Source organism: Cupressus sempervirens, chromosome 4, assembly GCF_028749045.1.
Source record: "Cupressus sempervirens isolate cs-2001-9-10 chromosome 4, ASM2874904v1, whole genome shotgun sequence".
In the NCBI taxonomy this organism is placed as follows: domain Eukaryota; kingdom Viridiplantae; phylum Streptophyta; class Pinopsida; order Cupressales; family Cupressaceae; genus Cupressus; species Cupressus sempervirens.
This window is the reverse complement of record NC_143121.1, coordinates 79357654-79370812: the sequence shown is the minus strand read 5'-3', so window position 1 is coordinate 79370812 and position 13159 is coordinate 79357654.

Here is a 13159-nt window from a genome sequence, read left to right as displayed (position 1 = left end):
CATCATTTGCTTCATTTGAGCTACTTGAAGGATGAAAGTATTAAATTCTTTCTTCATTGTAGAGATGATCATTCATTTGAATTGCAATATCTTTTCTTCTTTTTAGGGATTGGGAGAGTTCCTCCTTTGCTTTCTTCAGTTGGGCAATAGCCATTTCCAAATCCAACTTCTTATTGTCAATTGGTTTGGCAAGTTTGAATATCTCCATGGCCTTGATCTTTGCTCAAGTTGTTAAACTTTCTCCTAAGAACCACAAAGCTCTGATACCAATTGTTCAAAATATTTGAGAAGGCTAGGCTACTAAGAGGGGAGGGGTGAAACAATAACCCTACAAAAATTTTAGCTTCAGTTATCCAATTTTCATTTAATCCTTCTCATTTAATCTGATCTAGTAGCATGCATAAGAAACTAAAAACATGAAAGAATTCATAACATTTGACACATAGATATGGTGATCCAAAAACCTTCCAAATAGAAAGTAAAACTAGGGTGGGGATGATACCCACAAAATTTAGTATTGAAGTATAAAGTTGGCTTGTTAAGGCTTACATTGATCACTTTTGATGATCTAACCTATTAGGAGCAATAAGGACTACTAGGTCCACCTTGTTAAAGGATTTACAAACATACAATGAAGTATGCACTCGGTAAAGAGATTTGCAAATAACTGTTAGGTCTAACTTGTTAAAGGATTTCATGGATCCACCTATTAGGATGAAGGAGTGGTTGATCTTTGATTTGCAACTTGGTTTGTTGAATGAAATTCCTTTAAGTACTAATCACCTTGCTATGAGAGATATGTTTTTTTTGCTCCATATACTATTGTAGCCTTTGCAATTCACTCTTTCTTCTCTTCTCTAATTGCATTCAATTACATTGCATTATTCACACTTACACATTCATTTGGATGTGATATAATACACTACATATATACCAATCTAATTATATAATTATACCAATCTAATTATATAATTAAAAAGTCAACCACAATACAAGTTTACACAAATATTACAAAGTTGGGCCAAATGAAGACACTCAGGTTCTAAAGACTGACTCAGTGAGGTTTCTGATACTTGGCATCCACTGTTAATGCTCAACATTTTCATGCACTCGGTAGTCATAGATGCTTGGTTCATACTGATTACTTCTAAGTATTCTTGAATCTGATCTGCATTGGTGACTCGGTGAATACTATGAAACTCAACATATAAACTTAATCACTTGGTGAACACAAAGTAGCTCAGCTAACACTAGATTCGCATCACATCAACTATGAACTTGATAAGCACTATACTACTCGATTTACACTGGTAAAACCAATATTTTCTCAAAGCACCTTAATGAGGTGGTATACTTGTTTTGGTGGAAAAGTTTTGACATATCAGTCAAGTTTGTTATTAGTGACAAACACTTATTTAGATTGTAAGTATCTACCAAGCATTTTAGTTACCACCAAGTTCTACAATGGCTACCGAGTCCTTTGGACAAATTTTAGTGCATGCTGAGCAGTTTCAATTGGTGTGAAGAGTACTCTTCTAATCTTCACACCAATTGAAACTGCTCGGCATGCACTAAAATTTGTCCAAAGGACTCGGTAGCCATTGTAGAACTTGGTGGTAACTAAAATGCTTGGTAGATACTTACAATCTAAATAAGTGTTTGTCACTAATAACAAACTTGACTGATATGTCAAAAATTTTCCACCAAAACAAGTATACCACCTCATTAAGGTGCTTTGAGAAAATATTGGTTGCTTTGCATGGTCTTATCAAGACATACTAGGATTAGATCCTAAGTTAGTGATCTATCATTTGGTCATAGACCCAAAGGTCAAACTAGTCAAGAAAAAACTTCAAAAGATGCATCCCAAAGTTTCTCTCATGGTCAACACAGAGTTGGAAAAACTTCTAGATACAAAGATCATTCACCCAATTGATTATTCAGATTGGATCTCTAACATGGTACCTATCACCAAGCCCATAGTGATATCAAGATTTGCATAGATTTTAGAGATCTTAACAAGGCATGTCCTAAGGATAGTTTCCCTTTATCAAAAATAGACATGATTATCGATCTTACCATAGGCCATGAGATCTTATATCTTATGGATATTTTCTTTGGGTATAATTAGATTTAGATACAAGAAGAAAATCAACATAAGAAAACATTTAACACTCCTTGGGGAACATTTTGTTACAATGATTGAATTTGGTTTAAAGAACATTTGGGCAACCAATTAGTGACCTATTATGATTATTTTCCATGATCTCATCTATAAAATGCTTGAAGATTATGTTTATGTCATCTTGCTTGAATCTCTTAATTCCCTCAATTACTTATCTCACAGTGAGGAAGTGTTTGATCAATTGGCCAAGTACCATCTCATGCTCAACCTGAAGACATGTGTCTTTGGTATTACATCTGGAAATCTCCTAGGCTTTATCATATCAAGGCATGTTATTGAGATTGACCCTCAAAAGGTCAAAACCACCATGGATATGTCTCCTCCCAAGACACTATGGTAGCTTTGCTCCCTTCAAGGCAAGTTGAAATTGGTCAGAAGATTCATCTTATAGCTAGTAGATAAGTGTCAACCCTTTACGCATCTACTCAAAAAGAATCATAATTTCAGATAGGGTCCTATTTGCCCACAACTTTCAAAAAATCAAGAAATACTTGGCTAACCCACCTATCTTAGTTCTCCCAACTACTGGGAGACCATTAATATTGTACATAATAGCTACCTCAATAGCACGAGGAATTATTCTAGTATAGCTTGATGAAAAATGAATAGTAAGAGCTATTTACCATATCAGTCGCACTATTGTTGATTATGGGCTTAATTACACACCTATGGAAAAGGCTTGTTTAGCCATAGTCTTAGCCACTCAGAAGCTCTACCATTACATACTATGTCTTTAGAATTAATGTTGATGATATTACTTTAGGGAAGTATCATGAGCATTGGAGAGTATTGGCATGTTGCATTCATGATTGTGTCTTTCATTGATGTCAACATAGCATTGTTTCTATAAAGATTGGATGAGTAACAAATAGAGATCTTAATGGTATGGACAATGTTTTGATTATCTTCTAATCTATAGTCATGGACATGTTCTACACTATATCTTGATGATGTGGTCAAGTGTATAGATTCTAATTCAAATACATACAGAAGTTATACCTAATTTATAGAGAATAATTATGTGATAGAGCATTGGGAAAGCCCTTCCTGATGTTTGTTCTCTTTCTTATGTCTAAGATGTAGTAAGAAGATGCATACTCATGCAATGATAGAGGATATTCATTTGGTGACATTAGCAAGTGTATAAGCACTGGTATCACACATGTGAATTTTTGTATAGACTCTAAGCTGATAGTACTATTGTAATTGTAATTAATTAATTATCTTATTATAATTAATTAGGAAACCCTTAAGGCTGAACCAAGGAATTATTTTGAAGATATGATATAAAGGATAGATATTTTCCTTGTTTGTAAGTGAAGTATGATTTTCCATCATGGTATCAAGTGTGAAGTGCAAAAAGGAGTAGAGTATTTGAGGAATGTGTGTAAGTGATCCAAGGGATTATTAGATGTGAGTTTTGTGATTTGGTTACAAGATCAAGAGTAGAGGTCTAGTTGATAGGATAGAAGAAGAGGAAGAACGTACATTTAATTTATATTATTTTGCAAGGAATAATATAGAGATCATTTGGACAATAGGTTCATTGGTCTTTCCCTTGAAGCTATTCAAGTAGTGCATCCAACTATCTTCCACAACTCCTAACAAGGTTGGCACAACTCCTAATAGGGTTGGAATCTCCTAACAGGGATTGAAACTATAATAGAAGGGACTCATATGTACTAAATCTATTCATAGACTCCTAATAGTTTCCATCCTCTAACAAGAAAAATTTATATTAGTACATTATCTTGTGGGTACCATCCCCACTAGGGTTTTCCCTTTGATCAAGGGTTTTCCTAGTTAACATATCTAGACTTATTGTTTATGAGTATCTTGTTGTGGTTTTTGATTATATTGCTCATATGGTTAAAGTTTAATAAGGTTGATAATTGTGATATTAGTTGGATAACTAATTCACACCCCCCTCCCTTCTTAGTAATATTGATGGACTATATATTCTAACAATTAGTATTAGAGCTTCAGGTCCTTGAAGCATAAGCTTAACAACTTTGTGAGATCCATGGCGAATATTTTCACAAAGGATAGTCCTAAATTTGATCGGGCCAACTATGATAGTTGGAAGGAGAAGATGAAGACTCATCTATCATGCATAGGTTTAAGATATTGGATCTTGAAAAAGTGTAGGAAGAAAATAATTGAAGAAGAAAATCTTGAAGGATGTACTGAAGAAGAGAGAGATCTATTCATGTGTAACATAATAGCAATAGAAGCTCTAATATTATATCTTCCAAAAAATGAATATAGTGAGTTAAAGACACTTCAAACATCATATGAAATTTGAAAATCATTAGAATCTAATTTTGAAGGTGATACTCATGGAAAGAGAATGAAATTTTAGAATTGGATATGTGCATTGCAAGATGTTAAGATGATGGAAGATGAATTAGTAAGAAGTTATATTGGTAGAATATCATAAATTGTTGTAGGAATTTGGTCTCATGGTGGAACCAAGCAAGATGATGAGGTAGTTTGGAAGATTTTGAAAATTTTGACACCACCATTCAAACAAGCATCACCTTCGTTGATGTAGCTATGGTACCTTGGACTAAGGATTTTACCAAGGAAACATTACTTGGAAGATTAGAAGTTGTAGAAGTATATATAAGACAATCTAGAGATCTAGCAAGAGTAGAAATAGCTTTTAGTGCCCTTAATATTTGACCTAATATGACAAGGAGTGCAACCACATGTGGAGATTTTGTTGGTAGTAGAAAATTTGATGAAGAAAAGAAGATTGAGGAAGGTATAGCCCTTCTTATGAGAAGAGAAAAAGATGGTAAGAAAATCTTTAAATGTTGGAATTGTAATGAATTTGGTCATTATGCATCTAAATTTCCTAAAAGAGAGAAAAGGTATAATGGAAATTTTAAGCCTAGAAGAGATAAAAATTGTTTGTATGCAAATGAAGATGAAGAATTTGATGTGAAAGGTCAAAGTGAAAGTAATGATGAATTGGGTTTTGTGGCTATCAAGGAAGATGATCTTGATAGAGAAATCAGAGAAGAAAGAGCCCTAGTCTCTGAAGTTGAAAAGAAATCTGAATAGATAGTACATAGTGGTTGTTCACATAACATAATTGGTGATATGAATAATTTTTTCAAGTTCAAGAATCAAGATGGAGGTATTTTTAGAGTTTTTAACAATGCACAACCTGTCATATAACAAGAATTGGATCCATTACTCTTGATGGTAAAACTAACACTGATGATTTTTATTTTGCTGATGGATTGAAGAATAACTTGTTGAGTATTGAATATTTGTTGGAAAAGGGTTATCAATTATAATTCACTGAGAGGACCTACATTATCAAAGACAGAGATAGTAAGTTGATTGGAACAGGCACAAGATCCAGAGGTAATGTATTTCAATTGAATCCCACTAAAATGATATGTTTGGTAGCTAAAGTGGATAACAACTAGTTCTAGCATAGATGATTCTATCACATAGACTTTGATAATAATGTGAAGGTTAGTAGCACATTTGTAGTTAGAGACTTGACTAAGATAACTAAGCCTACTAATTTTGTGTGTAGAGAATGTATTTTGACTAAGAAGAAAAAAGTATCATTTACTAGCAAGACATTCTCTACCATAGAGAAGGAGGAGATCATTCACATAGATTTGAGTAGTCCTTCAAGAACAAGAGGATTCTATAGTGAAAGGTATTTTATGATTTTTTTTGATGATTTCACTAGTTTTGAGAATTATACAATATTTAAGAATAGAGTGGAGAATGAATCTTGTGTTAAGATAAAGTGTTTGAGATCAGATAGAGGATGAAAATTCACCTATAGAGAGTTTAAAATGTTTTACGAAGTGAATGGAATCAAAAGACAACTATCTCCCAGAACACCTGAGAAGAATGGTATTTTTGAAAGAAGAAATAAGTTAGTAGTAGAGGTAGCAAGAGTGATGTTGTTTGAAAATGATGTTTCTAAGACATTTTGGAGAGAAGCAGTCAATATAGTAGTGTATACTCTGAAAAAAGTATAGGTTAGAAATAGTATGATCAAGACACTTTATGAACTATGTTTTGGTCATTCACCATTAGATAAGTATTTCAAAATATTCAGGAGAAAATGTTACATTAAGAGAGATGATGACATTGGTAAGTTTTATCCAAGAAGCGACGAAGTCATGTTTCTTGGTTATTCATTGAAAAGAAAGGCTTACATATGTTTTAACTATAGAACTAATACAATATTTGAGTTCACAAATGTAAGAATTGATGAAAAGTTTGGAACTAAGGAAAATATGGTAGATTATAATTTAGATGAAGAAGAAGATAATTCTAGAGTTGTTAGACAGAATTTAGAAGTTTTCTTTGAGACTAGCAATGATTCACATAATGATGTGTTAACTATTGAGCAAAGAGGAGAGAAAATATCTAAACCTAGAGATGAGATAAGATTTGAGATGTCAAGTCCTACCTCTAACATGAATTTGACAAAGAATCACCCTCTTGAGAAGATAATTGGAAGCAAAGACAAAGGTGTGATGACAAGGAACAGAGTAAATGAGAAGATATGCTTGATATCTCAGGTTGAACCTAAGAGTGTAGATGAGGCATGTAAAGATAATCATTGGATTCAAAAAATGAAGGAAGAATTGGATTAGATTGTGAAGAACGATACATGGAGTTATTTCCTAGACCTAAAGATAAGAATTGATAGGAACCAAATGGGTATTCAAAAACAAGATGAATGAGCAAGGTGAAGTTGTGAGGAATAAGGCTAGACTTGTATGAAAGGGATATTCATAGCAAGAAGGCATGGGATATTAGGAGATTGAAACACTATGATGACCCCTTTTTAATCCTTTAACCTAATATTAAAATTTGGGCATAAATTAAGAAGTCATTCAAATTAAGAAAGCCTATGGCCCTCACTACTATCAAAATACTTGAGGAGTTGAGCATTTAAAAATTAACCTATTAGTTTGTTTGGAAGATTTATTCCATAGCAACATACCACCTTCTCTCTATTGGTTATGATCATCTCAAGATGGTAGATTGATAGTGCAAAGGACATGTGAAACAAGCTACAAGCAGTTCCCTAGAGGACATCCATCAGGTGCTCAAATTTACTCCTCCTCTCCCTCCACCGACTCCCTATCTTCAGATTTCATAACTGGGATGAGAGATGGACTCTCTGTACTATAATTAAAATGTAATCTAGATGTTCTTAAAATCTTTAAGAATACACTTTTTTTTTATAATGTACTAGTATTTCTTAAATGCAATGTTTATTTATATATCATCTGTTAATATCTATTTGAAGACATATATATATATATATATATATATATATATATATATATATATGTATATACACACACACACATATATATATATGTATATAGATACATATACATATATATATATATATATAGATACATATATATATATATATATATATATATATATAGATACATATATATATATACATATATATATATGTATCTATATATATATATATGTATAGATACATATATATATATACATACATATATATATATGTATGTATACATATATATACATATATATAGATACATATATATATATATATATATATAGATACATATATATATATATATGTATGTATAGATACATATATATATGTATGTATATATATATATATATGTATATATATATATATATATGTATATATATATATATATGTATATATATATGTATATACATTTAGACACACACACACACACACACACACACACACACACACACACACATATAATGACTTAACATATATTGTGCCTTTATTCAATTTAATGTATATTCCCTTTCATGAAAATTGCTTTAAAATAATCAATTTGAATCTATATTTTTAAATGAATAGAGTTGATGCAATTTACAATGCAGTGACCATACGTATCCCTTTTAATACTAATATCGTATGCAGTAATTTAATTAGAAGATTGTTTAATATCTTTCTAACTTCATCATATAATAGTGTATTGCTATTCAAATTGCACCTAATAATTGATAGTGTTCTGTGTTGTTAGTTATGGGTCAGCACTTGACTGTACCTCGATAGGATACTATGATTGGTGTTGGAGTTTGATGTAGGTATTTAGTTGGATCTCCACATTAGATATTAAAACACTTCCTACACTTAAATTTCTTTTTTCATGCTTATATATTCTTACTGCACTATTATTTTGTTGTTGCCCTTTTTCATATCTTCTTTTCAAACCTAACCTAGCCCTAAGAAATACCATTTAGAGCAGACATGAATGTAAAGTTGCACCTTAAAATATATATTTAATCGTTGTTTATTAGATTTATGTTCCTTATTTGTTGTTAGCATAGTCTATACAATTATATTATATTTATTTGGAAAGTACTTACAACTTATGGCAAAGATATTTGTAATTATATATATATATATATATATATATATATATATATATATATATATATATATATATATATATATATATATATATATATATATATATATATATATATATATATATATATATATATAAAAGTGCCAATATATTAATTGGAAATATTTGTAGTTAATAGATTAGAGTTTTTGGTTTGAAAGAATATTTGATAATAAAATTAGGTTTAGGTTTATTTATTTTATTAAATTGAAAATATTTATAATGGTAAGGTTAATATATTGTAAAGTTAATGTGTAGTTTATGATATTTATGTATTTTTGAAATAAGTAATATGTTTACAGTAATATAATTATGAATGTTCACATTGGGCTTGGTGATGATAAATTTAACATTAATACCATTTATTATAACTTGTACACTATTTGATTGACATAATTCAATAGTAATGCTATTATAATAATATATTGAAGATATCAATTTTCAAATAATTAAACAAATACATTCCATGTTTGATAAAGGAAAAACATATTAATCTTGGCTCATGACACACTTCTTAGCTAGAATGGAAGCAGAAAGGATGTTCTTGGCATATGTAGCAAATAAGAAGTTCAAGATTTATGAGATGGATGTTAAATCAACCTTTCTAAATGGAGAACTTGAAGAAGGGGTATATATTGAGTAGCTTGAAGGTATTCCTTTATTAGAAGACAAACACATGCTATGCAAATTTTTGAAAAAAATATATGGTTTGAAAAGCTTGGATTTGCAAAAGGTATGGTAGATAGTAACTTGTATTTGAAAGAAGTTGAGAATGGTTTGTTGAAAATAGTAATATTTGTCAATGACATCATTTTTGGAGGTAATGATGAAGAAAGTGATAAGTTTTCTGAAGAAATGAAGAATGATTTTGAAATGAGCATGATAGGAGTAATGAAGTTTTTCCTAGGATTGCAGATTTTGAAGAACATGGATGCCATTTTCATTTCACAGGATAAGTACCTGAAAGACTTTTTGAAAAAGTTTGGATTAGAAAGTTGTAAACCTGTTGAAACACCTATGATAATTGGTCACAAGTTATCTAGTAAAGATGAGATACTTGCAGTTGAGTAGAAGAAGTATAGATCCATGATTAGAGGTTTGCAATATCTAACTCACACTAGACGAGATATAGAAAATGAAGTTGAGATTGTAGCTATATTTTAGTCTAATCCTACATATTATAATTTTGTAGTAGTAAAAAGAATATTCAGATATTTGAAAGGAACATATGACTATGGAATTTGGTATGATAAATCAAGTGATTTTACTCTATGTGCATATACTAATGCAGATTAGGCATGCAGTATGGATAATAGAAAGAGCACCAATGGTGGAGCATTCTTTCTTAGAGGGAGACTGGTTTCTTGGCTAAGAAAGAAGCAAGATTGTATTTTGTAGAGTATAGCTGAGGTAGAATATGTTTTAATAGTAAATATTTGTAATCAAGTTATGTGGATGAAGAAAATGTTGAAGGATATTAGAATTGAGTTTGAAGAATTGTTGAGCTATCATTTTACATGATGCTAAATGCCAGAAATTCTTGTGAACTCCTCTCTTGAAAAGCTAATTTTGTGAATCAATGCAAGGGTTCCAAGCAATCTTGCAACCTATTGAAATCCACTCAATTGAAGATAAATCTAAATGTTCATGAGGAGGCCTTTGCTGGTTTATTTTGATTTTGGATTGATCTGATGGACGGATCTAGACTAATTGCAGTATTGAATGCTTAAATAAAAACACAACTCAGCGAAAGTCTTAATTCATTTATACATAACTGAAATTATGCATTAAAACTAAAAAACTTAAGGTCAGAATTAGAACATAAGAGAGGAGAGAAAAAAAAACTGCAAACAAGTTTGATTTTACAGTTTGCCACAAAACGTGACTATGTCTCCGGGTCGGCTCCAATAGAGTACGATCGATCCAATTAATCTCTAGAAATTAGTTACAAAAATGCACCAACCATTCCTTCGAGCACTTCAGTAGCATAACAAAACTCTGATGTACAAGAATGGCTCAAAAATAAACTCCTTACAAGACCTCTCTTTCTTATCACCTGAGGGAAAAAAAAACCCAAGTTTTTACATCAAAAGTCTCTTCCAAATTATGAGTCCAACACTCCTCACATAACCCCCTTTTATACAATAAAAGAAGCCAAAATTAGGCTTAACCAATTATTAAATGTATAACAAATAAGCCTTAATTAAACAAGGCTTGGTGGCTTTTTCTAGGTGATGTAAAGCGTACACCAAATGTATTCCAAGTGTTGTTCATAGTGCACTGGCCACTTTACATTTTGGGTACCACGTGGTCGGTGGTTCAAACCCTGCTAGCACCTCTTTCATAACTGAATTGGCGGCTAGCTCAAATTTAAATAAAATTTTTGACATTTCTATCATAGACACTACGCGTGGCCCAACGACCAAATCTCATTTTAGCAAAGGGTTGGATAGGGGTTTAAATCTCATTCAAAACCTTTGTTTTTTTTTTCTTTTGGTTTTAAATTTCTGCCATGATGTCATGATGATGTCATTAGGATTCAAAATGACATTTTTTTACCTCCAAAATTCAAACAAACATAACTTTTACATATGAAGTCCATTTTTGATGAAATGAACACCGTTGGAAAACTTGTGATGATATCTTCATTTTGAAATCCATTGTTGACCACTTTTGAGATGGTGAGATTTTGCTCCTTATCTAGCCCTCTGGTCTACCTATTGACCAAAACTTTGACTGAGCATAACTTGCACGAATGGACTCCTTTTTGCTTCGTTCAAGTTGTGTTGGAATCAGGATGCTGAGATCTTTTTGATGGTGCAAAAATATAGAGATTTGAAGACACTTCAATTTTCATTAAAATTATCCACTGGATTAGGCCTCCCCACTGAAGACCTTTTGGACCTCCAAAAGTGAGGGCTTGGCCTCCCCACTTGTCTTGTATCATCTGTACATCTAAATACTTGAATCACAAGCACAATGAAGACTACAACAACATTGTTGATCATAAACATCATTCTATCACATCCATAAGCATCTACATCAACTGTCGTAGCCACTAACCAACAAACATTGACTAGCATCAAGCTAAACAATAATGTAGAAATGAAAGAGAATAAATCAACAACATATCGATCCTTCACAATAGAAACATTTTTACCCAAGGAACCATCAATGCTTTCAATCATCATTCCCTCATGTTGTATTGCGGGTGCATCGTGCAACATCTGACCCTGGTTAGCTACTTCAAGTTCAAGTGTAGAACCACCTATACTAACAGACATAAGAGTTAACTCTTTACTTGCATTAATTACCCTCTTTGACTGCCCTGTGTTTGCAAAAGAATGATCAGTCTTAAACCTGTGAGAATGTACAATATACTGAATGCCATCTTTAAACAAGTGATAATGATTCTTTTTCCTATAGAAAATTGCTTTTCTACCATAAAGATAAGGGCTACCAAGCACTATCCCACAGATATCTAGTGGAACCACATCAAACTGTACTTTATCCACAAACTTACTAGTGATTGTGAATCTTAATGTGCATTGTCTTGTTACTTCTAACTTATCATTTTCACAAATCTAGCCTAGTGGATAAGGTTTCTTATGTAATATAGTTTTCAATCCCAAGTTTCTTACAATAACTTCAAAAATCAAGTTCACTTGAGAACCACTATCTATGAGTGCATCAATTTTAGTGTTCTTAGCAACAACCCTTAAATGAAAAAGCTCATTCATTTTCTTATTTTTAGACAAATCATTTATTGTAGAAGTAGAAGCACAACTAGCAACAAAAACACTAGAAATAAGAGCTTTACCTTTCAAACCCATAGCTGTTATTTTAGTCTCATCATCTAAATCTGAACCAAGATCCAAAACAACATTTTCTACTTTCTCCATACCTTTCTGTTTCTGATCAAATTTCTAAGCCCACTTAGGCTTCAATTTGGGATGCAACTTCCAACAATTTTCTTCATCATGACCCTTCCTGTCACATGAGTGCAAGAGAATTTCTCATCCTTCTTAACTGTAGCTACCTTCTTCCTTTCTTTGTCTATGCATTCTTAGAAGATTTCTTTACATCATTATCAAACTTATCAATAAAAGATCCTTTACCCCTTGACTTTAAGTGTGTAACTTGAACTGACACTTCATCCAAATTACAAGGGTTAAATACTAAAATAGAATGCCTAAGGTAGAAATGAAGACATCCTATGTACTTTAACAAAGTATCCTGGTTGTACAAAGGAACATTCAAAGTCATAGCCCTTTTCCTAAATTCATGGGTGTACTCTTGGATAGTTTGGTCTTTCCCTTGCCTAAAAATTTTCCAATCCATCATTAACTGTTGCATATGTCCTAGGGGATAAAATTGCTTCTTAAGAGCATTAACAAACTCTTCCCAAGTTAAACTAACTCTACCATGTTGTGAAACTTCTACCTTAGTCTTACTCTCCCACCAAGTTAAAGTTGTACCTCCTAACCGAAGAGTAGCTAATTGGATCCTATCAACATCATCTAATAGGTTCTGGAATCTACAA